Here is a 25,312-nt window from a genome sequence, read left to right as displayed (position 1 = left end):
TATTAAAGGACTGTAAGTCAAAGTCTGAAAAGGCATTTTATATACTATTAAACTCTATATGAATATGGGATACCATTGAGTATAGCAGAGAAAATGGTAGTATATTGTAGTAGAGTCAAATTGGATGAATTCAGGGCATAGGCCTTAGAATCAGAGGAACCTCTGCCATTAAGTTATTTAGTCTCTCTATGCTTCAGTTTCTCTATTGATAAAGGGAGATAAGGAGAGTACTACCTGTGGAACACTGCATGGAGTAAAGGTTATATATATATATATATATATACATACATATATATATATATATATATATAGAGAGAGAGAGAGAGAGAGAGAGAGAGGGAGATAAAGGAGCTTGACATAGAGCCTAACACACAATAAGAGTGCATACATAAAATGAATATTAGCTATTACCAGGTGTGATTATTGTGGTTGACACCACTGAGTTTATTTATCTTAGAAATGGTAAATTCATGAGCTTCACAGATAAGGAAGGACCTTGAAGCTCAAGCACTTTGTTTCTATATAACACTTACATCACTTGCATTATACTTGTTGACATATAGATGGTATTTAAACCATGAGATTAGATTACACCACCAAAGGAGTGAGCATAGGTAGATGCTCAATATATGCATTCCATTCCCCAAACTTCTAAACTACATAACCGTATGCAAGCTCCTTATCCCTCTAAGCCTCATTTCTTCATTTGCAAAATAGAGATAATATCTTCCTCATAGAATGAGAGGGTTTAATGAGATAGTATATGCAGAATATGCAGCACCTCATTGGAATGATTTCATTCGGTTCTTTTGGTGAAAACTCAGCCTTCAGAGATGGCCTTGAAGGGCCAAAGGGAAAACAGGGCAACCAGGAGCAGCTTCTTCCTCATGATTTTAACTGTGTGAGTTGTTTTCCCTAACTCATATTTCTTTTGCTTTCTATTTTCTGAAAGACTTCATGTTTCAGTTAGTTCAGACAATACTGCTTTGGTCACAAAGCTGACCCCTACTACATATAATCCTGAGGCTTTTTCAGGTAAAAGACATGCAAAAATATACCTACAAAACAATGTGTTTATTTCTTACTTAGATATTCCAAAGCATGTGAGCATTAAGATTCGAAAGAAGAGGTGGGAGACATATAGTTGCAAATAATATTTGTATTCTTTAGAATTTGATATGATTAAATAGATACTGTTGTGGCCCAAGCACAAAGATTTCATCACTTTAATATATATAGTTAAAGTGAGTCTAATGTATTTTGAGAGAGATATAAAGAAACTCAAATATTTATTCTGAGATCTTCTACAAATAATGTTTTGAAAGTTCATATAAAATAAATCTTTATGATACCATGATCAAACTGTAATATTCATCTGTCTGTATGAATTCAACTCTTATGTTCAATAATAGAAATATATGCTCTTATAACTATAAAATTGAAACCTCTTGAGAGTACAAACTGGTAAACTTGGAAATCTATTACTTGGAATTAAAACTGCATGTTATTTTTTCATAGAAAATGATCTACCTTTTCTGTGTTAGGTATTACATTTGACATATTCTTCCATGTCTCAAGGTAATACCTATGGTCTCACAAATTACATTTGTAATTAGTTATTCATGCCATTAAACTTAAATATACTATAGAAGTTGAAGAGAGTTCGTAGAAGTAGAAAATAAAAATAAAGTTTCTGATTTTTTTTTTTAAATGGGCTTTTTCAGTTTTAAGACTACAGAATTAAATAATCATTTTAAAAGCTCACACATGAAAACTATTTTAAAAATGTCTTGATATGTGATACCTGAACTCAATTCTCTAAGTAATCTATTTACAAAAAATAATGATTTTCTATTTTGCTTAATTATCTGAATCATATAAGCATTTTTACTTTAATGGAAACAATAATTTTCTTTATAAAATGAGTAATTCATATTTTGTTATCATTATGTGAATTTAAACACTCTTAGAAAATACATATCAGACACTAATAGGAATTATTTTGAGTTGCTTAATTATACACTGCACAGAAATGTAATAATTCATAACAGATTGCTTGCAACAATAACTTGCAATTTCAAAGATATTATGTTTAGGTCTCTATCAGTTTACAGTTATTTTGTAACTTATAAATAGTTCTTGTACATGTAACTGGTGTAACAGATATTGTAACATAAAGTGTAAAGGGAATGCACAATATGAAATATTGAATTAACTATGTTTTTTAGGTGTTTTATTTCTTCTTAAACTAAACTTTTATGTAAACTTTCTGCCTCCCTATTCTTCTCAGAGTAAGTTTTACTCATAAAATTTTGTGGCTTTTATTATTTTTATTAAACAAGAAATATTCATCTTAATAATTAGACAAAAAACAATTGAGCAAATAGGAAGAAAAAACAGAATTCTGTCATCACAAGGTAGCTCCTTTTATTCATCCATTCTCTTTCTTTTTATTTCTGTGTTTGTGTGTGTGTGTGCATATTATTTAAAAGTATATATACATAAATATTTTTATTTCTGTGTTTGTGTGTGTGCATATTATTTAAAAGTATATATACATAAATATAAAATATAAGTATATATAACACAAAGATGGTATTTTAATGCTCTGTTATATATATATTTGTTTCACATATTAATATGTGAAATATTAGAAGGTATAATTATAATTATAATATAATTAGAATATATAATTATTATAATTTTAAGATATAATTAGTATACAATATAATATGGTATACTATAATTTAACAACTTATTGTTTGAAATTTTTGTTCTCAGTTCTTTTTTCTGTTAACTATGAACTGCATATTTCAATGCACAGTTGTTTGATTATTTTCTTAGGATAAATTACTGATCATGAATTCTTGGGGTAAAGATGTGCACACTTTAAATTCTTTCAATGTATGTTCCTAAAGTGCTTTCCATAAATGTCATAGCCCAATGAAATGTCTCAGGCAGAAGTTCGTTGTGCCCTGTGCAATACAGATGTTATATTCTTTTAGATATTTTCCAATCCAATAGGTATGATCTTTCTTGTCATTGCATAAATTGGCAAGTCTTTGATAGCTAATGATATAAAACTATAAAAAACATGTATTTGCCAAATGAATTTCATCTTTGAGATTTCATGTAATTTTTCTAATCTACTGTTCATTTATTCTGTTTATGTAAACACAGCTATAGATCATTTTTTGTTTCTTTCTTTAACATCAAGTTTAGATTCTGAGAAGCCAAATTATGTACATATTAACCCATATATTCTTTAGATAGTTTTATGTCTTGAGTTTTTACAATTACATATTTTTGTCATTCAAAATGTGTTATGTTATGAAGTATGATATAAGGATCCAAACCACACTTATTCAACTCACAGGCCCTGGGCCACATGGGGTCCAGGATGGCTTTGAATGTGACCCCATCACAAATTTGTAAACTTCCTTAAAATATTATGAGTTTTTTTTGGCAGTTTCTTTTCTTTTTTTCTTTTCATTTCTTTTCTTTTCTTTTCTTTTTTTTCTCATCAACCATCATTAGTGTTAGTATACTTTATGTGTGGCCCAAGACAATTCTTCTTCTGGTGTGGCCCAGGGAAGCCAAAAGATTGGACACCCTAAAAATAGTAGTATTGAAGAGTCTATCTTTACACACTAATTTGAAATGTGTACTTTTTCATGTGCAAAATTTTTACACATAGTTGAGTCTTCTGGAATTTCTATTCATTGCCATTGCTCTGCTTATTGGGTCAAAATGCTGCATTGTTTTAATTTATTATGTATTTCTAATACTTTTGTAATATCAGGTAGTACAAGTCCTATGCATTAACTACTCTTTTTTTCAGATATTTTCTTACTATTCTGTCTACTGTTTCTTCTAAATATATTGTAAAATATTCATCAAGTAAAAAGTAATATAATTGTTATGATAAATTAATAAGGAAATGTTAACCTCACACTCTTGATTTTCAGAATCAGGAACCTAGTCTATTTCTCAGTTTTTAAAAAATCATTTTTTATGGTATACTTTTTATTTTTAAATAATCTCTAATGTCTAGAAAAGTTATTTATTTGGACATAATCTTAAAATTAGAATTTGCAAGAGTACAAATGTCTATTTTTAAAGCCATTTAAAAGTAAGGTGCCCATCTTTCCTTCAAATACATTAGTGTACATTTCCTACAAATAAGGATATTCTCTTTCCTAATTACAATTGCCATCAAAATTAGGAATTAACATTGGTATGTTATCCCATCTAATCCTTAGACCCTTTTCAGTTTTTATCAGTTGTTCCAACAAAATCCATTGTAGAAAAAGGATCCATCTTATAATAATAATTATTTTTATTATTATATGAGACAGCGTCTCTGTCACCAAGGCCGGAGTGCAGTGGCGCAATCTCAGCTCTTTGCAACCTCTGCCTTCTGGGCACAAGCAATTCTTCTGCCTCAGTCTGGGACTGGGACTACAGACTGAGGCAGAAGACTGGGACTACATGTGTGTACCATCATGCCCAGATGCATTTTGTATTTTTTGCAGAGACAGGGTTTTGCCATGTTGCCTCAGGCTGGTGTTAAACTCCTGGGCTCAAGCGATCCTCCTGCCTCAATCTCCTAAAGTGCTTGGATTATAGTCGTGAGCTACCACACCTGGCCCAATTTTGAATTATGTTTTCTTTTTACTTGCTATGTCTCTTTAGGCTTGCTCAGTCTGATACAGTGTGTTAGTCATTCTTTGATTTTATGCCTCAACACTTTTTAATTGATACATAATGATTTTACAAATTAACAGGATACATGTAATATTTTGATACATATATACAATGTTTAATGATCAAATCAGAGTAATTTGGTTATCCATCAAATTCAAACATTTATTATCTCAAACTCAAACACTTATGATATATGTATGTGTATATAGTTGTGTGTGCATATATATAGTGTACTATATATATTTATATATATATATATTGTGCACACACACAATGGAATACTATTCAGCTATAAAAAGAAGGAATTCTTATCATATGCAGCAACATGAATGAACTTGGAGGACATTATGCTAATTGAAATATGCCAGGCACAGAAAGACAAATATCACATGTACTTTCTCATATGTGAGAGCTAAAACGTTATTCTCAAGGAGGTAGAGAGAAGAATGGTGGTTATCAGAGGCTGTGAAAATAAAAATACTATATGATCTAGCAATCCTGATTCCATACCTTAGCTGCTATGAATAGCACTACAATAAACATAGAAATATAAATATCACTTCAATTTCATTTCCTTTTGGATATACCTAGTAGTAAGATTGCCAGATCATATGGCATTTTTATTGTTGTTTTCTTGAGGAACAATTATACTGTTTTTCTATAATGGCTGTACTAATTTACATTCCCACAATCAGTATACAAACCTTCCTCTTTCTCCTTGCCAGTCTCTGTTATTTTTTTGTCTTTTTGATCATAGCCATTTTAACTGGGGTGAAATTATATCTCATTGTAGTTTTGATTTGTATTTCTCTGATGATTAGTAATGTTGAACACTTCTTGTGTACTTGTTTGACATCTGTATGTCTTCTTTTTGGAAATATCTATCTAGATCATTTGTCTTTTTTATATTAGATTTAATTTTTGCTGTTGAGTTGTTTGAGGTTGTTATAGATGCAAGTTATTAATTCCTTGTCAGATGGATAAACTGCAAGTATTGTTTCTATATTAGTCCATTCTCACACTGCTATAAAGATACTATCTGAGACTAGGTAATTTATAAAGGAAATAGGTTTAACTGACTCACAATTCTGCATGGCTGGGGAGGCCTCAGGAAACTTACAATCACGGTAGTGGGTGAAGGAGAAGCAAGGAGCTTCTTCACAAGGCAGCAGGAGAGAGAGAGAGAGACTGAGGAAGTGCCACACTTTAAACCATCAGATCTCATGAAAACTCCCTCACTATCACAAGAACAGCATGTGGGAAACTGCCCCTGTGATCTAATCACCTCCCACCAGGCCTTCCCTTAACACATCGGGATTACAATTTGAGATTAGATTTGGGTGGAGACACAGAGCCAAACCGTATCATTCTGCCCTTGGCTCCTCCCAAATCTCATGTCCTTTTCACATTTCAAAATCAATAATGCCTTCCTAACAGTCCCCCAAAGACTTAACTCATTCCAGCTTTAAAGTCAAAAGCAAGTTAGTTACCTTGAAGATACAATGGAAGTGTGGGCTTTGGGTAAATGTTCCCATTCCAAACTGGGAGAAATTGACCAAAAAAAAAGGGGACATAGGCCCCATGAAAGTCCAAAATCCAGCAGGGCAACCATTAAATCTGAAACCTCCAAAATCTCCTTTGGCTCCATGTCTCACATCCAGGGCACACTAATGCAAGGGGTGGGCTCCCACAGCCTTAGTCAGCCCTGTTCCTGTGACTCTGCAGAGTACAACCCCTGCGGCTGCTTTCACCAGCTGGTATTGAGTGCCTGCAGCTTTTCCAGGTAAAAAATGCAAGCTGTTAGCAGATCTACCTTTCTGGGATCTAGAGGGTGGTGACCCTCTTCTCACAGCTTCACTAAGCAGTGCCCCAGTGGAGACTGTGTTTGGACTCCAGCCCCATATTTCCCTTCCACACTTCCCTAGCAGACATCCTCCATGAGGACTCCACTGCAGCAGACTTCTGCCTGGACATCCAGGCATTTCTATACATCCTCTGAAATCTAGGCAGAGGCTCCTGAAGCTCAACTCTTGTCTTGTGTGCACCCACAAGCTGAACACCATGTGGAAGCCACCAAGCTTGGGGCTCACATCCTCTGAAGCAATTGCCTCAGCTGTAACCTTGGCCCCTTTTAGCCACAGCTGGAGCTGGAACAGCTGAGATGCAGGGCACCAAGTTCTGAAGCTGCACAGATCCACTGGGCCCCGGGCCCCGTCCATGAAGCCATTTTTCCCTCCCAGGCCTCTGGGTCTGTCATGGAAGGGGCTGCTCTGAAGGTCTCTGACATGCCCTGGGGGCATTTTCCCCATTGTCTTTGCTAGTAACATTCAGCTCCTCCTTACTTGAACAAATTTCTATAGTCAGCTTGGCTCAAATTCCTTCCCAGGAAATGGGTTTTTCTTTTCTACCACGTGGTCAAGCTTCAAAATTTCCAAACCTTTATACTCTGCTTCCCTTTTAAACATAAGTTCTAATTTCAAGCCATCTCTTTGTGATCATATATAACTGAAAGCTTTCAGAATAAGTCAAGTTATCTCTTGAACACTTTGCTGCTGAGAAATTTCTTCCGCCAGATACTCTAAATCATCTCTCTCAAGTTTAAAGTTCCACAGATGTCTAGGGCAGGGGCAAAATACCACCAGTCTCTCTGCTAAAGCATAGCATGAGTGAACTTTACTCCAGTTCCCCAAATGTTCCTTATCTCCTTCTGAGACCACCTCAGCCTAGACTTCGTTGTTCGTATCGCTATCAGCATTTTAGTCAAAACTATTCAACAAGTCTTGAGGAAGTTCCAAACTTTCCCATATCCTCCTGCCTTCTTCTGAGACCTCCAAACTGTTCCAACCTCTGACTGTTACCCAGTTCCAAAATCATTTCCACATTTCAGGTTATCTTAGTGGCAGTACTCCACTCTTCCAGTACCAATTTTCTGTATTAGTCCATTCTCACACTTCTATAAAGATACTACCTGAGACTGGGTAACTTGTAAAGGAAAGAGGCTTAATTGACTCACAGTTCCATATGGCTGGGGAGGCCTCAGGAAACTTAAAATTGTGGTGGAAAGTGAAGAAGAAGCAAATACCTTCTTCAGAAGGTGGCAGGAGAGAGAGATAAAGAGCGAGGAAAAACCATCAGATCTTTTGAGAACTCCTTTACTATCAAGAGAACAGCAAGGGGAAAACTGCCCCCATGATCTAGTCACCTACCAGCAGGTCCCTCCTTCAGCATGTGGGGATTACAATTCAAGATGAGATTTGGGTGGAGACACAGAGCCAGACCACATCAGTTTATCATTCTGTAGATGACCTCTTCACTCTGTTGGTTTTTTCCTTTTCTGTGCAGAGGCCTTTTTTTTTTCTTTTAATCTTTATAGAATCTCATTTGTCACCTGTGTTACCATAAAATCAGTATCCAGATTAATGTTCTAAAATGTTTTCCCAGTGTTTTTTCTAATAGATTCATAGTTTCAGGTCTTATATTTAAGTCTTTAATTCATTTTGAGTAATTTCTGTATATGGTGAGAGACAAGGGTCTATTTCCATTCTTCTACATACAGATATCCACTTTTACCAGGATTATCTATTGAAGAGACTGTCCTTGTATGTTCTTGGTGTCTTGGTTGAAAATGAGTTGGCTGTAAATGCATAGACTTATTTCTGGGTTCTCTGTGCTATTTCATTAGTTTATGTGATTTTATGCCAGCACCATGCTGTTTTAGTTACTATAGCCTTGTAGTATACTCTGAAATCAGGTATTATAATGCCTCTAGCTTTGTTCTTTTTGCTCAGGATTACTTTGACTATTTGGGGTCCTTTGTAGTTTCTTGCAAATTTTAAGAATTTTTTTCCTAAATCTGTGAAGAATGTCATTGTTATTTTGATAGGAATTGCATTGACATTGTAGATCACTTTGGGTAGTATGGACATTTTAACAATATTATTTCTTCTACTCCAGGAACATGAGATCTCTTTTAATTTTTTGTGTGTCATTTCTAATTTCATTTATCAGTATTTTATAGTTTTTATGGCAGAGCTGTCTCACCTCTTTGGTGAAATTTATTCCTAGGTATTTTATTGTTTGTAACTATCATAAATGGAATTACCTTCTTGATTTCTTACAGATTGTTCACTGTTGGAACATAGAAATACTAATGTTTTTTGTGTCATGATTTAGTATTATATATTGCAACTTCATTGAATTAGTTTGTTAGTTCTAACAGGTTTTTGGCAGACTCTAGTTCTAACACGTTTTGGCGGAACAGGTTTTTCTAAGTATAAGATTATGTCAACAGCAAACAAGGACAATTTGACTTCTTCCTTTTTCATCTGCATGCTTTTTTTCCCTTTCTCTTACCTAATTGCTCTACTAAGACTTCTGCTATGATGTTGCATAAAAGTGATGAAACTAGGTATCTTTTTCGTCTTCCAAATTTTACAATAAAGTTTTTCAAATGTTCCCCATTCAGCATGATGTTAGCTATGGGTTTGTCATATACAGCCTTTAATGTTTTGGAGTATGTTTTTTTCTATATTTGTTGAGAGTTTTTATTATGAACAGATGCTACATTTTATCAAATGCTTTTCTGCATTCATTGAAACAATAGGCTTTTGTCTTTCAGTCTGTTCGTGTGCTAGCACATTTATTTATTTATTTATTGAACCATGCTTGCATCCCTGGGATAATTCTTGCTTGATCATGATGAATAATCTTTTTGATATGCTGTTGGATTCAGTGTGCTAAAATTTTGTTGAGGATTTCTGCATCTATGTTCATCACAGATATTGGCTTGTAATTTGCCTTTTTGTTGTGCCCTTGTCTGGTTTTGGTTTCAGGGTAATGTTGGACTCATAGAATGAGTTTGAAAGAATTCTTTCCTCTTCAAATTTTTTGGAATAGTTTGAGGAAAATCAGTATTGTATTTTCTTTAAAAGTTTGGTAAAACTTAGCAATGAAATTATCTGATTATGGACTTTCTTTGTGGAAATTGTAAAACTTACTTAATCAACCTCATTACTTAATGGACTGTCCAATTTTTTTATTTCCTCATGATTCAATCTTGTAAGATTATATGCTTCTAAGAATTTATTCATGCCTTCTAAATTTTCTAATTTGTTGGTGTATAGTTCTTCACAATAGTCTCTAATAATCTTTTATATTTCTGTGGTATCAGTTGTAATGTTCCATTTTTCTTCTCTGATATTACTTGGATCTTTGTTTTTTCTTAGTCACAGTAAGGTTTATCCATTTTGTTTATCTTCTCAAAAAAACAGCTTTCTATTTTGTTGATTATTTTTCTATTTTCTTTTTCATCTCAATTTCATTTACTTTTGCTCTGATTTTTAGTATTACTTTTTCCTTCTATGAATTTTCAGTTTTATTTGTTCATGCTTTTCTAATTCCTTTAGGTGCTTAGTTAGGTTGGGTTTTGGAAGTCTTTTTGTAAACATTTATTGCTGTAAACTTTTTTCTTAGTACTACTTTTTCTATATTGCATAGGTTTTGGTATGTACTGTTTCCATTTTAATTTGTTTCAAGGAATTTCAAAATTTTCTTTGCAAAGTATTCATTGATCCATTGGTTTTTCAAGGCCATGTTGTTTAATTTTCACGTATCTGTGCAATTTCCAAGGTCTCCTTTTGTTGTTAAGTTCTAGTTTTATTCCATTGTGTTCAGAAAAGATACTTGATATGATTTCTACTCTTTTGAATTTGTTCAGACTTGTTTTATGACCTAAGATATGGTCTATCCTGGAGAAGTTCAATATGCTGAGGAAAATAATATGTATTCTTCAGCAGTTTGCTGAAATATTCTATAAATATCAGTTAGGTCTATTTGGTTTAGAAACTCTAATTTTCTTTTTTTTTGGTTGAGTTTCTGTCTGGAGGACTTGTTCATTGCTTAAAGAGGGGCATTAATGTCTCCTACTATTACTGTGACAGTCTGTCTCTTTCTTTATATTTATTAATATTTGCTTTATATATTTTTGTGCTCCAATGTTGGAGTACATATATATTTACAATAGCTATATCCTCCTGTTATACTGACCCAATTATTATTATTTAATGACCTTCTTTTGATAGTTTTGGACTTGAAGTCTATTTTATCTGATATAAGTTTAGCTACTGCTTTTTTTATGGTTTCCATTTGCATGGAATCTTTTTTTTCTCCTTCACTTTTATTCTATGTTTATTTTTATAGGTGAAGTGAGTTTCCTGTAGGCAGCATATGATTGGGTCTTATTATTTCAGTTGCATAATTCAGTTTATTACATTCAATATTATTATTGATAAGTGAGGACTTACTACTACTGTTTTGTTTCTGATTTTCTGGTTGTATTATAAGTTCTCTCCTCCTTTCTTTCTTTTCTACTGTCTTTGTTTTGGCTACGTGATTTTTTTCTGGTAGTATGTTTTAATTTCTTTTTATTTTTAACATATCTGTATTATTTTTGATTTATGATTACCATAAGACTTACAAAATATTTTATGATTATAACAACTTAAACTGATGACAACTTAACTTTGACTCAAAGAAAAGAAAAAAAATGACTCCATCTCCCCACATTTTGACCTTTTTTGTCTCAATTTATATTTTTATACATCCTATCTCTTAAGAAATTATGTAATTATTTTTGATAGATTTGTCTTTTACTCTTCATACTAAAGGTATGAGTGGTTGATACGTCACAAGTTTAGAATATTGTGCATTTGTATTTGTACTTGCCTTTTCCATTGTTTTATACTTTCAGATGTTTTCGTTTTGCACATTAACATTTTTTTCTTTCATATTGAAGAACTCCCTTTAGCATTTCTTTTAAGCTCAGTCTGGTGGTCATGAATTTCCTTAGCTTTTGTGTGTCTGGGAATGTCTTTAATTAGAGCTCCTCTATATGTTGTTTCTTTTGTTTTGCTGCTTTTACAATCCTCTTTTTGTCTTTGGCCTTTGAAAATTTGATTATTATATGCTTTGGAGTAGTCTTATTTGGGTTAAATCAGGTTGGTGATCTTTGATCTTTTAGTATCTGGATAATCTTTCCCTAAGTTTGCAATATTTTATGTTATCATTTTTAAAATAAGTTATCTACACCTTGCCATTTCTCAACTCCCTCTTGGCGGTCAATGACTATTAGATTTGCTCTGTTGAGGCTATCTAGATCATGTAGACATTCTTTTTTCTTTTTCATTCTTTTTTTCTCTCCTCTGACTGTGTGTTTTCAAACAGCCTGTCTTCATACTCTCTGATTCTTTTGCTTAATCAGTTTTGCTGGCAATAACCTCTAATGTATTTCTCTATCTAGCCATTGTATTTCTCCGCTCCAGGATTTCTGTTTGATTTATCTTTTATTATTTTATTATTTTTGTCACATTTATCTGAATAAATTTCTGCACTGGTTTACTGTGTTATCTTGGAGTTCACTCAAAACTACTGTTTTGAGTAGTTGATCTGAGAGGTCACAAATCACCATATTCTTAGGGTCAGACATTGGCTCCCTTTTTGTCTTCTCGTGGAGGTCATAGCTACCTGTTTGATTTTGTTTCTTATGGATGTATGTCTATGTCTTTGCATTCAAGGTTTAGTTATTTATTTCAGTCTTTGCTGTCTGCCTTGGTTTGGTCTTTCTAGAGTACGTATGACTAGAAGTCCTGTGCGGGTTGATTTTTGAGTACCCTCAGCCCAAGAACACTGCCTCCTTTTCTGCACTAGATGGCACCCTTGATCAGATTTGCCACAATTCTTACAAATAACTTGAGAGTGCTGCCGGTCCCAGATTGGGCGTGGGGGAATCCTAAAGTGTATATCCCCGCTGTGTGGGAAAGCTGGCTAAGGGTTATGCCCAGAGAGCCCCTGAAGTACCTCCCCTAAAGCATGTTGCTGCTGAACAGATTTGGTGATTTGGCATCTCCTTTGACAGATGAAGAATAGCTGCTGAGTTTTGTTCACTGGCTGGTACTAGCCACACCTCTACTTTATGCCTCTAGTTTCCCTTAGAAGCCTTCACCCTACAGGCATTTGTGATGCTTCCTGTGGATTCAAGCAGAAATGTTTTTCCTGTGAAGAAACCTAACTGGTGACGCAACTGTCAGTCTTCCTTGATCTCACTTTTTCCAGGGTAAAATCTGAATCTGGTAGAACCTTTCTGCATAGTGCCTGGCTAGGGGAAGGGTGTTGTGGCCACAGAGTTTTGTTTCTCTTACCTCCTGCTTGTGGTTTTTCACTTCTCTGTGATACCTGGAGTCATCATAGCCTCAGTTTTTAGTTCTAGGATATCTCTGGTGATAATCTTGGCTCAAGATAATTGATTTTGGTTTCCTATGAGGGAGAGTAAAACCAAATTGCTCTTACTCCACCCTTTTGATAATATCACTCTCTCGACACTTTTAAGGATTATAGAACTGTTGTCTTATAGTCTCTAAGTTTGGAATTGTCTGATATTTCTTCATGATTACTTTTACAAGATGCATGTTTTGGAAAAATGTCACAGAAGTGAAGCTATTATCTTACTGCATCCTATCAGGTGGCTCTTGATTCAGGTGGTATCTGCCAGCCTTCTCCCCTGTAAAGGTGTCTGATATCATTTGGATATTTGTCTGCTCTAAAACTCTTGTTAAAACTTTATCCCCAATATAGGAGGTGTGACCTAGTGAAAAGTATTTGGGTTATGAGGGATATGTCCTCATGGTTTAGTGCCATTCTCTTGGGATTAAATGAGTTCTCACTCTTAGTTCCTTTGCCATCTACTTGTTAAAAGGAATCTGGCATCTCCTTTTCCTCTCTCTTGCTTCCTACCATGTGATCTTTACATACCAGCTCCTCTTTGCTTTGTATCATGAGCAGAAACTTCCTGGCAGCACCAGAAGCAGATGCTGATACCATGCTTCTTGCACAGCCTGGAGAACTGTGAGCCAAATATATTTTCTTTATAAAGTACCCAACCTCAGATATTTCTGATAGCAATACAAACAGATGAAGACAGTATTCTTTTCCCCTTTGTAATATATCATGCCCAGCTAACTTTTAATTAGTTAATTGACTGTATCAGTATGTATTCATTCTATTTTCACTAAATGGGTCACAGTTTTTATTACTCTCATTTTATTCTTTCATGCTAAAATTTTCCCTATTTCACTAGTAGAAACATGTTAGGGTAGAACACGTGAACTTTTACCATAACCCTATCATACTGAAAGCACTTTCTTGCCTTCTGGCCCAGTAAGATGTTCCTGGATCATCTTGTGCTTTTCCTTCTCTAGCTGTTGAACCAGCCATTTCTCCAAGGATCCTTGTGTTCCCTTTTTTTTGTTTTTAATCTACATTTTGGTTTGTTTCTTTATGAATAAGAGTAGTTTTGGGCAAATATGGAGCAAACAATTTCTTTTTATTCATGTACTTTTCCTATCAAATCTAGCACACATATACAATGTACAAAATCTTTCTTGTACTTATATAACTTTTTATTTGTATGAAATATGATGAAATCAGTATCTGTGAGCATTTTTCAAATTCAGTAATCAATTTTTGCCATGATTTTTAGATATATACATATATATATAAAATATATACTTTAATTTTTACAGCAATTTCACATTTGTAGTAAAATTGATTGGAAGATGCAGAGATTTCCCATATATGCCCTGACCTCATTCTTGCATATCCTCTTCTATTATCAGCATCTTACACCAGAGTGATACATTGTTATGAACAGTGAATCCACAGTGACACATACTTATCATCCAAAATCCAAATTTTCATTAGGATTCAGTGTTGGTGTAATACAGTGTGTGGATTCCACAAATGTATAATGATATATGCCCACCATCATAGTATCATGCAGAATAGTTTCACTGCTCTACAAATCTTCTAGGGCTCTATGATCTACCTATTTATATCTTCCTCCTTACCAGCCCCTGGCAACCACCAAGCTTTTTACTATTTCCATAGTTTTGGCTTTTTAAAAATGTCATTTATCTGAAATCATATGGTGCATAACAATTTTATATTGAATTCTTTCACTTAGTAATAAGCATGTAAGTTTCCTCCATGTCTTTTCATGGCTTGATAGCTCATTTCTTTTTAGTGCTAAATAATATTCCTTTGTCAGGATACATGATAGTTTATCCATTAACCTACTGAAGAACATCTTGGGTTCTTTTAAATTTTGGAAATGATAGATAAAACTGCTATAAACACCTGTGTGCAGGTTTCTGTATGAGCATAAGTTTTCAACTTCTTTGTGGAAATACCAAGGGGTGTGATGGCTGGATCAAGTGTAAGTACTTTTGTAAGAAATTAAAAAACTGACTTGCAAAGGTGCTATACCATTTGTATTTTCGCTAGTAGTCAATGAGAGTTCCTTTTGTTCCACCTCCTTGCCAGCATTTAGTGTTGTCAGCATTCTGGATTTTGCCCTTTCTAATAGCTGTGTGGAAGTACCTCGTTAGTGTTTTAATTTGCATTTCTCTAATGACATACGATGTGGAGCATCTTTTTCTATGCTTATTTACATCTGTATAGCTTCTTTGGTGAGGTGTTTGCTAAGGACTTTGGCCAATGTTTTAATCAGGTTATTCATTTTCTTACTGTTGAGTTTTAAGAGTTCCCTGTATATTTTGGATGAATTCTTTATCAGATATATCTTTAATAAACATTTTCATCTAGTCTTTGGCTTGTCTTCTCATTCTCTTAGTAGTGTCTTTTGCATATTTTTTTATTGTAGTCAAGTACAGCTTATCAATTATTTCTTTTGTGGATTGTGTCTTTGGAGTGGTGTATAAAAGTTAATGCCAAACCCAAAGTCCTCTAGACTTATTTCCTATGTTATCTTTTAGAAGTCTCATTTCCTTTTAGAGGACAGTGATATTTGAAGCCAATATTTGGGTGCTGGGTATCCTCATTACTATTTGGGAACCACTCCTCACAGGCTCTCTCAGTGGACAGAGTTCGGAAATATATATTTATCCAATTTATATCTCTTTATATTTCTATATCTTTCTATTAAAAATAATGAGTTCACACTATTACCTAAAGTTCTAATCAAACACCACATAATTATTTGGGTTTTCTCCCTTTTCATATTTGCAACATTTTTATGTTAATGAGAAACACGGCTTTTATTATTCTTAAGATATTTACCTATTTGACCAATTGCCCTGTATTGAACCAGTCTCCCATTGCTGCCACTGTGCCTTCCTCTGACAGACGTCCTCCTCACCCCACCTGGGCTCTGATGCTCCTTATTGGGCTGCCCTCCTGCAGGAACACCCTCATCCTGTTTGGGATTGAACAGCCTATGTCTGAACTTGCCTCTGTTTGGATGACTCCTCATTCTGCGAATCCCCTAGCTCCCCACAGTGTTCCCTCCCTGTCTGAAACCTCTCCTCACCATGCTCAGGCTCTGATCCCTTTCTCTGGGCCATCTTGGATGCAAACCCTCCCCCATTAAGATGCCTACTTTCCTCTGTCTTACCCAGTTAGTTTAGTTTAATAATGTTCAGTAAGGAAAAAGAAGGAAAAGAGAAGAGGGCCTGATCTTTCATGTCCCTCAGTAAAATTTACAGTTTCATTGTTAGCTTTCTCAGATTTCTAGCTATTTTATATTTTTGCTTGTATGGTGCATATTTATTTTCTTTTTTTCTATTTTCTCCCTTTGTTGCTGGTACATAGATAAGTTTTTATTTGTACTTTGAGTGTTTAATTTATAACCAACCAATTTCTTGATCATTTTGCTCCCTCCTTATATGTATTTAATTGAGCTCTTCCTAAAACATCAGTTGTTCTATCACTTTATGCATAATGGAAGTTTTCTTGATCTGATACTTCTTTGTAGTTGAGAAGCTCCTGGCTTAGGTTATATAATTTACAGGAAACAAGTTGCTTAAATAAAAATGTCCCTAAAAATTCATTAATTAGTATTAAGATTTATGATTTACTACATAAAATGATGAAATATAGAATAGTGAGGCCCTTTTAAAAGTATTTAAGAATCAGCCAAAATATTGCTTGCTTTTTAAGCTTAGATTCTTTTCTTCTAGACTGTGGAAGTAGAAAATACACAATTATTCAGAATTCTAGAATCGACTTTAATCCAAAATCCTTAACTAGAAAGTGGGGGTCAGGAGAGGTGGGGAATTAGAAATTTAAAACTATGTGTTATAGTTTATATTAGATAATTTTGAGACATATTCAAATTACTCAAACTATTTTCTCCTTAACTTTCCTTTTTTTCATAAAATCTTTAAGAGTATCAAACAGTATAGCAAAGTAGGTTCTAATGTTCATATTCTTATTTCTAATATAATACATGAGTTCTTTGTAGTAGTGGTTTTCAAATGTTAACATGCATATGAATTATCTGGTAATGGGGGCTAGGAAATTGCATTTTGATCAAACACTGCAGGTGATTACAATTCATGGGCCTCACTTAAGAAACACTGATTTAAAGTGAAACAATATTTGAATAAATGCTTCAAGTGGTATACTTTTGTTTAAAGTGCAGACAAAGAGTAAACACACTTTTTTCTAGTGATTATATCATTATTCAGGGAATACAGGGCACCATGTAGCTGGAGTCAATTGCACTCTCTACAATCTACTATCAGAATAAGCTGTTGATGTTCACCAGCTCTCTAGGATCAAGAGCTAAGTTCCTTGAATGTTCTTATCCTTCCTGAGGTTTTTAGTAAAATGACACCCTATAAAATAGTCTAAAAGGAGTTGTAAAGTCACTCTATATTGTAGTTATTTATCCAATTTTCAGTGTTTAAGAAGCTTTCTATTAGGCAAGAGTAGGTTCAGAATTATCTGTGAATAGCTACAAAATAATGGTGGTTGTTGGAAACTCCTAAGAATAGCACATGCTTTAGAGGAAATTTTTTGGTCATTTGGTCTAATGTAAAACTTAAAAGGTGGCCTGAAGTTCACCCACCATTTGAAAATATGTAGGTGCTCAGTTCCATGTAACTAATGCTCTGCTTTCTCTTTGCTTTCTGTCACTTCTGAGGAGCAGACCTGTGAAGCTTGAGGCCACTCAAGTTCCAAATTTGTGACAAATCTCCCAGGGCTCACTGGAGTGGCAGTAAGTTCTCGCAGTTTGATTTCTTTTCAATCATTGAAGTGTTAGAAAAGTAGCAACAAAAGCTCCCATGGAAAAACAGCAGTTGTGTTTCCTGACCATCCACCATAGTCATGACTTACCTCTTTTGTTCCGATGATTTTTCTGTTGAACAATTTTAATACTTTTATCCATACAATATGCAGTATAATTTTGACAGGCTGGTACAATCCTTTAACCATGCTTTGAGTGTGGCTACTGTTTCTCACACTTTTTCTCCTTCTACGCCCATAACCTGCCATAGAAAAATTGGTTTTATTTTTGAAAATTTCTTTACCCTTTTCAGCTATTATTTTCACTTTAAATATATAATGTTTTTATGTTATAAAGTTTGATTCTGTTTTGATGGTATATGCATACACACACATATGAAAATCTTACATTCATGGAAGCATTATTTTGTGATATTTATAATCAGTTCAATAAAGTCATTTTTAGAAAAAAAAAAATGTAATAGGCTGGGTGCGGTGGCACACGCCTATAATCCCAGCACTTTGGAAAGCTGAGGTGGGGGCATATCACAAGGTTGGGAGATCAAGACCATCCTAGCCAACATAGTGAAACCTTATCTTTACTAAAAATACAAAAATTAGCCAGGTGTGGCAGTGTATGCCTGTAGTCCCAGCTACTCAGGAGGCTGAGGCAGGAGAATTGCTTGAACCTGGGAGGCAGAGGCTGCAGTGAGCTGAGATTGTGCCACTGCACTCCAGCCTGGGTGACGGAGCAAGACTCCATCTCAAAAAAAGCAAGCAAGAAAGAAAAAAATGTAGTAAAAGTCTGTACCATGCGTTTAGTCAACAAGGAAGGCTAACATCAGTTTTAATGAGAGAATATTATAAAGAAGATATAATGACTTTTGGGTCAGAAAGAACCACTGATACCAAACTGAGGCTCTGTTCTTTGTAACTAAATCCCAAACCAAACTGATTAACCGACAACCGCAAGAACAAAATCAAACACCACATGATGCATGTTATTAGAGCGTGTCTATAACTCCATTTTTAAATGAACTTATCAAACACCGAGTGAACCCAGCACTTGTTGAAGAAGAGACAGAAATGATTATTTAACCTTTGCTAAGAAATTAAGAAATCAGTTTTAAATGACCAGCGTTAAAAGCAAAACAATTTTTCATTGTCACCATCCAAATATACTAAGAAGGAAACATCTAGAATATATTTCCCAATATTAAAATTATTTCAGAAGACTGCTGTACCTCACACAATTTTGTTTATTCTGGTTAGTGACTCCCATTCTTTGGCAAATAATACATGGCACACACATGAGTTCTGGAACATGTTTTAATAACTCTGAATTTCCTACCACTCATGACCCATCTCTTATGATTTGAGGACCTTACATTAGGGAAGTCAAACAGGGAAGACTCTATATTTGTGACCAAGAGCATTAATTTTAGGCGTGGTTTAACTATGTGTCCCATTAATTCCATAAAATATCTACAGGTTATTATCTGTAACTCAACCCACCCAGATCCATGTTCTGCTCTTCTCTGTCTTGTTCTATGCCTTGAGAAGCTAACCTTGACTTCTATAAGCTACATCCACCTAGGCCCCCTTGATAGTTGGCTTCTTTTAAAAATCCAACAAATGCAAGACAATGGTAGGAGAACAGAGTGTAAGAGAGAGAGTTTGGGTTATACCCCCATCCCTGCCATTCTTTCCGGCTCTAAGCCATGATTTCTAGCAGTGACTACATCTTTTTATCACTGTGATCCTGGTTGGGTGGCTCTCTTCTATGCCTCCAGCTCTAATTGTACTCCAGTAACACTATTTTTCTCTTGTCCTTAGACCAGTCGTAACTTCTTTCTGTTGCCATTCCCTGGGTGCTACAATGTTCCTTTTTATTTTTCTTCACCCTGTCCAGATCTAAAGTTATCCTTATTAAAACTTCTCGAAGTAGATTCTGATTCCTGCATGACTGACTCAGACATTAGCAATAAGAAGCACTACATAAAACACTTGACTGTCAAAATTCCATTTTTGGATATAGAAATAAGATGAGAAACCTGAGGAAAATTCCCAAGTCATGATCTGTTTAGAAAGTACCTATACTTGGAATAATTTGACTGTTGCTTCCTCCTGCTCTTTATCCCCTGGTTTCTTAATTATCATAGGTAGATTTTCTGCTGTTGGTATTATCCATCACCCCCAACACTACATGTGTCTATTGTGACCATAACTACTGCTTTCTGAGAGGACTCGGTCGTCTACTGTAAAGATCTAATTACGCACTGTGACCAGAAGCCCTTTAAGACTGAATGAATAAAGATGAGGCTTTTTCAGCTACAATATTAAAGGACAGTTGCAGCTGCAATAAAACATGCATTGGAATTTATCCAGCACTCCTGTGTGCAGCCCCTTGCTCCTCCTGCTCTTGAACATTGATGGATATGACAATGTGTCTAATCCCAGTTGTATTCTGTGGTACTTGTCTTGGAGCTGGTTGTCTGACTTGCCTCTTCATTCAGCTTAGTGGACTTGATTTCCTCTCATTTGGGTACCAACTTTTGATTTTCTTTAAATCTTGCCTCCAGACTACAAACATGCCAAGTATTGTGCATCGTGTGCTGTTTCTTTCATTGCTGTTCCTGCCACCATCACTCTTGGCTTTGCCTCTGCTGCTGCCATTACTTTCACCACCCCCATCCACAAACACACACATACACACACACACACACTCGTGCATACACACACACACGTGCTGTGCTGTGTTACAGACAAAGGTCTGCTATCTTTGCCTTCCTGATCCTGCCTTCCCTGCTATTGGTCACCTTTTAACCACTGCCACCATCCCCTCTGCCATCAAACTAGCAATTTACTGGTCTGTTTCTTTCATTTCAGCCCTTAGACTGAGTTTTCAAGTATCTAAGTCCCCAAAGATTATACAATTTGTTATTTTGGATTTTTTTTTAACATTGCAGATTTATTATCAAGGGAAGTTAGTCCTGAAGGATTCATTCATTTGGGGTTTATAGCAGATAGGCATGAATGTATTTTTCTCTTAAGAAAATAGAAATAAGTCTTTGATGGTTTGGTTATTTTGAGATAAATTTCACTTTAATGGTGGTTTTTTTGGTTTTTGTTTTTTCCCTTTGGACTGTATTTCCAAATCAAAACCCTTTTCATTTTATGATGGAGAAAATCTTATATCCTAGATGCATAAATATTTTGTGTTATAAAGTTTCTATACCAGAAACCCAATTTCCTGGTTAAGATAGGAATAGAGTTTAATTAAGGTGAAAAAAATGAGCCTTATGCATATTGTCTTTCCTATTAAGACTATATAAGGAAAAAAATGACAGAAATGAAGGAAATAACTAAGTTAAAAGACATGCCAACTTGATCCAGAATTTCTTCCCTGCATTCGGGGCTCACAGATTCAATATGCAGTCTTTTCCAAACAGTATGCAATATAGTGCTCCTATTTTAAAAAATAATATGATTCTAATACTGATAACTGTTATAATTATGAATCACTGAGAAAAAAGTTTTATTTAATTTTTCACTTTTGTTTTCAAAGTTTAGAGCTGAAATTATTAAGAAAATACAGAAAACCTGTGGAAGATTTAGGGAGCACTAATAGTCACTCACATGTTTTAAAATGGGACTTCTAAAGAAAGATTAAAGGAATTAGAAGTATTCAGTAGACAGAAAAGATAAAGATACAATTGCCTTCAGGGAGTTAATGGGTACTGGATGTTCCTTTTTTTTCCCCTTGAATGTAAGAAGAGGGAACAGTGTTATCTGTTAGCAAGAAAAGTAAAAACGATAGTTACTGTGTGGACATTTTTAGGATTATTTCTTCTGAAGTTCCTTAAAGATAGACTTATCTGGGAAATATTTCAGTATTTTCCAAATTCAATTCAGTGGAGACACAATTTATTAGAGATACTCACTTTCTAAGATTTCCTTGGTCAAAACAGCTTGACAAATGTCTCATATTAAATTCCTCTCTTGGATATTAGCAATCTGGATTAGCATATTGAAGAAAAATTTATGGAAAGAAAAGAGCTTGTTGGAGTCTATTTAATGCTTAGGCAACCAAGTTTATTTGCACAAGGGAAGAATTTTTTCCCCCATAGCACATACCACATTCTTTAGTTTTTCTCTTAACACCTGTTAAGAGACACTGGTTTAAAGCCTGGAGAATGATTTTCTAAACCTGTTGAGGCTCATTGTTGAGTTTTAGTATTATATTAACAAATGGTTATAAACTTGTGAAATTTAATCCAAGGGATGAATGGGAGCCAAATAAGAAATATGCAGGAAACTATATAGAGGAATTATTTTGAGGTTGAGTAAATACTTTATGCTTCTATTCCCACAAAATGTGTCCCAAGGTGTAGAACACAAGGAAAAATGTGCTCATCTCACATCTTTGAAAAAGTTGAAGTTTATTTCTTTTTGTTAAAAGGATTGCTTATTCACCTGCAAAAAAAAAAAAAAAAAAAAAAAGGTACAGGAACACCTTGGATATATTGTAGGTTTTGTTCCACATCACTGAAATAAAGCAAATATTGCAGCAAAATGAGTCAGACAAATTTTTTGTTTCTCTGGCCATATAAAAGTTATGTTTACACTATACTGTAGTTAATTAAGTATGCAATACCGCTGGATCTAAAAAAATACGTATCTTAATTTAAAAATACTTAAAGCTAAAATCCTAGTGGTTATTTGAGCCTTCAGTGAGTCTTAATCTTTTTATTGCTGGAGGGTCTTGCCTTGATGTTTATGACTACTGATTGATCAGAATGGTGGTTGCTAAAAATTGGGGTGACTCTGGCAACTTTTTCAAATAAGGCAGCAATGAAGTTTGCTGCATCAGTTTATTCTTCCTTTTAGGAAAGATTTCTATGTAGCATGCAAGTTAGTTTGATAGGATTTTTCCCACAGGAGAATTTCTTTCAAAATTAGAGTCAATTCTCTCTCTTAGTTGCTTTATCAAGTAAGTTTAGGTGATGTACTAAATCCTTTCTTGTCATTTCAACAATGTAGATTTTATGTCTTTGACATCCGTAAGAAGCAACTCCTCATCCATTCAAGTTTGTTCATGACATTGCAGCAATTCAATCATATCTTTAGGCTCTACTTTTAATTGTAGTTTTTTGCTTTTTTTTTTTTTTTTTAAACCAAATCTGCAGTTACTTCCTCCACTGAGGACTTAAACCACTCAAAGTCATCCATGAGGGTTGGAATTAACTTATTTTTGCTAATGTTGATATTTTGTTCTCCTCTCATGAATCACAAATGTTCTCAGTGGCACCTAGGATGGTAAATCCTTTTGAGAAGGTTTTCCATTTACTTTGCCCAGATCCATTAGATAAATCACTATCTATGGTAGCAGTAGGTTTACAGTGTATTTCTTAAATAATAAGACTTGAAAGTTGAAATTCACTCTTAATCTATGGGCTACAGAATGAATGTTGTGTGAGCAGGCATGAAAACAACATTAATTTTGTACATCTGCGTTAGAGCTCTTGAGTGACTGGGTGCATTTTCAATGAGCAGTAATATTTTGAAAGGATAGGTCTGAACTGTAGGCTTAAAATATTCAGTAATCCATGCTATAAACAGAAGTGCTGTCATCCAGTCTTTATTATTCTATTTATAATGCACAGGCAGAGTAGATTTAGCATAATTCATAAGGATCTTAGGACTTTCACAATGATAAATGACCACTGGTTTCAACATAAAGTCTCTAGTTGCATTAGCCCTTAACAAAAGAGCAGTCTTTCTTTTGAAGCCTGCAAGCCAGGCATTGACTTCTCTCTAGCTCTGAAAGTCTTAGATGGTATCTTCTTCTAATAGAAGGCTGTTTCACCAACATTGAAAATCTGTTGCTTTCTGTAGCCACCTCCTCAATGATCTTCTGGATAAATTGGTGCAGCTTCTACACCAACCAGCACTTTCTGTTTCACCTTGCACTTTTACGTATGGAGATGTCTTCTTTCCTTCAACCTCATGAACCAATCTCTGCTGGCTTCCAACTTTCCTTGTGTAGTCTCATAACCTCTCTAAGCCTTCACAGAATTGAAGAGAGTTAGGGCCTTGCTCTGGGTTATGTTTTAGCTTAATGGAATGTTGTAAGTGGTTTGATCTTCTTTTATCCAGACTACTAAAACTTTCTCCATATCAGCGATAATGCATTGTTTTGCTTTCTTATCATTTTTGTGTTCAATGGAGTCACACTTTTAATTTTCTTCAAGGTCTTTTCCTTTGCATCACAACTTAGCTAACCATTTGAAACAAGAGCCTTAGCTTTTGGCCTATTTTGGTAGGCGTCCCTTCCTCACGAAACTTAAGTATTTCTATTTTTGATCAAAGGTGAGAGATATGTGACTCTTCTTTCGCTTGAACAGTATAAGGCCATTGTAGGGTTATTAATTGGCCTAGTTTCAGTATTGTTGTGTCTCTGATAATAGGGAGGCAGGAGGAGAGACAGAGAGATGGGGAAATGGATGGTTAGTGGAGCAGTCAGAACACACATATTTGTTGGTTAAGTTTGCCATCTTTGTGGATGGAGTTTCCAACACCCGGACACAATCACAATGGACACATCAAAGATCACTGAACACAGATCAACGTAATAGATGTAGTAATAATGAAAAAGTTGAAATACAGGAGAAGTGCCACACAAAACGAGCACATGCTGTTGGGAAAATGACACCAATAGATTTGACGAATGCAGAGTTGCCACAAACTTCCAATGTGTGAAAAATACATTCTCTGCAAAGCCCAATAAAGAGAAGTGTGATAAAACAAGGTATGCCTGTATTTGAAGTATATATTAAATCTGTTAAACTACCAGGTCATGATGTAAATTCCTGGTTGCCTTCTGTATTAATCTAATTTTAGTATTTTGAAATGAACCTGAAAAATTTGTATTGTAGGTGCATATTAGCCCTTTTAACTTCAAAACCATGACATTTGCACTCAAATTATGTAAAAATATGTATAAACAGCAATTAACTTAAATTTGGAGTAATGAATGTGTCTTTGCAAGTTGGAAAAATGCCAGTAACATTTGGGATCTTAAATCTGTTACCCAGTTTTCAATGTGCAATGATTTGTATTGAGTGCATTACCTGTTTATTTTTTATTTTAAAATCATTAAATATGAAAATCTTTTTTCTTTTTCTTTTTTCTTTTTTTTTTTTGAGACGGAGTTTCGCTGTCTCCCAGGCTGGAGTACAGTGGTGCGATCTCAGCTCACTGCAAGCTCCACCTCCGGGGTTCACACCATTCTCCTGCCTCAGCCTCCCAAGTAGCTGGGACTACAGGCACCTGCCACCACGCCCGGCTAATTTTTTGTATTTTTAGTAGAGACGGGGTTTCACCGTGTTAGCTAGGATGGTCTCGATCTCCTGACCTCGTGATTCACCCGCCTCGGCCTCCTAAACTGCTAAGATTACAGGTGTGAGCCACCGCGCCCAGCCTAAATATGAAAATCTTAATGCTATAAAAAAGTAAGTGGGAT

General features: G+C 34.8%; 1 protein-coding gene across 12 annotated transcripts in view; it reads left to right on the top strand.

Annotated features, from left to right (window-relative positions):
• NLGN1 (neuroligin 1) overlaps positions 1 to 25,312 on the top strand; it is a 901,503-nt gene that overhangs the window by 19,489 nt on the left and 856,702 nt on the right. For 3 of the 12 annotated variants that reach the window (XM_021933748.2, XM_021933754.2, XM_017955705.3), the window contains exon 2: positions 17,711 to 17,779. The exons of the other annotated variants lie outside the window; for them this stretch is intronic. The gene's annotated coding sequence lies outside the window, so the exon portion shown is untranslated. The remainder of the gene's footprint in view (positions 1 to 17,710; positions 17,780 to 25,312) is intronic. 12 annotated transcript variants of the gene reach the window in all.

Source organism: Papio anubis, chromosome 2 (assembly GCF_008728515.1).
Source record: "Papio anubis isolate 15944 chromosome 2, Panubis1.0, whole genome shotgun sequence".
Taxonomy (NCBI): Eukaryota; Metazoa; Chordata; class Mammalia; order Primates; family Cercopithecidae; genus Papio; species Papio anubis.
This window is presented reverse-complemented; position numbering and strand designations above follow the sequence as displayed.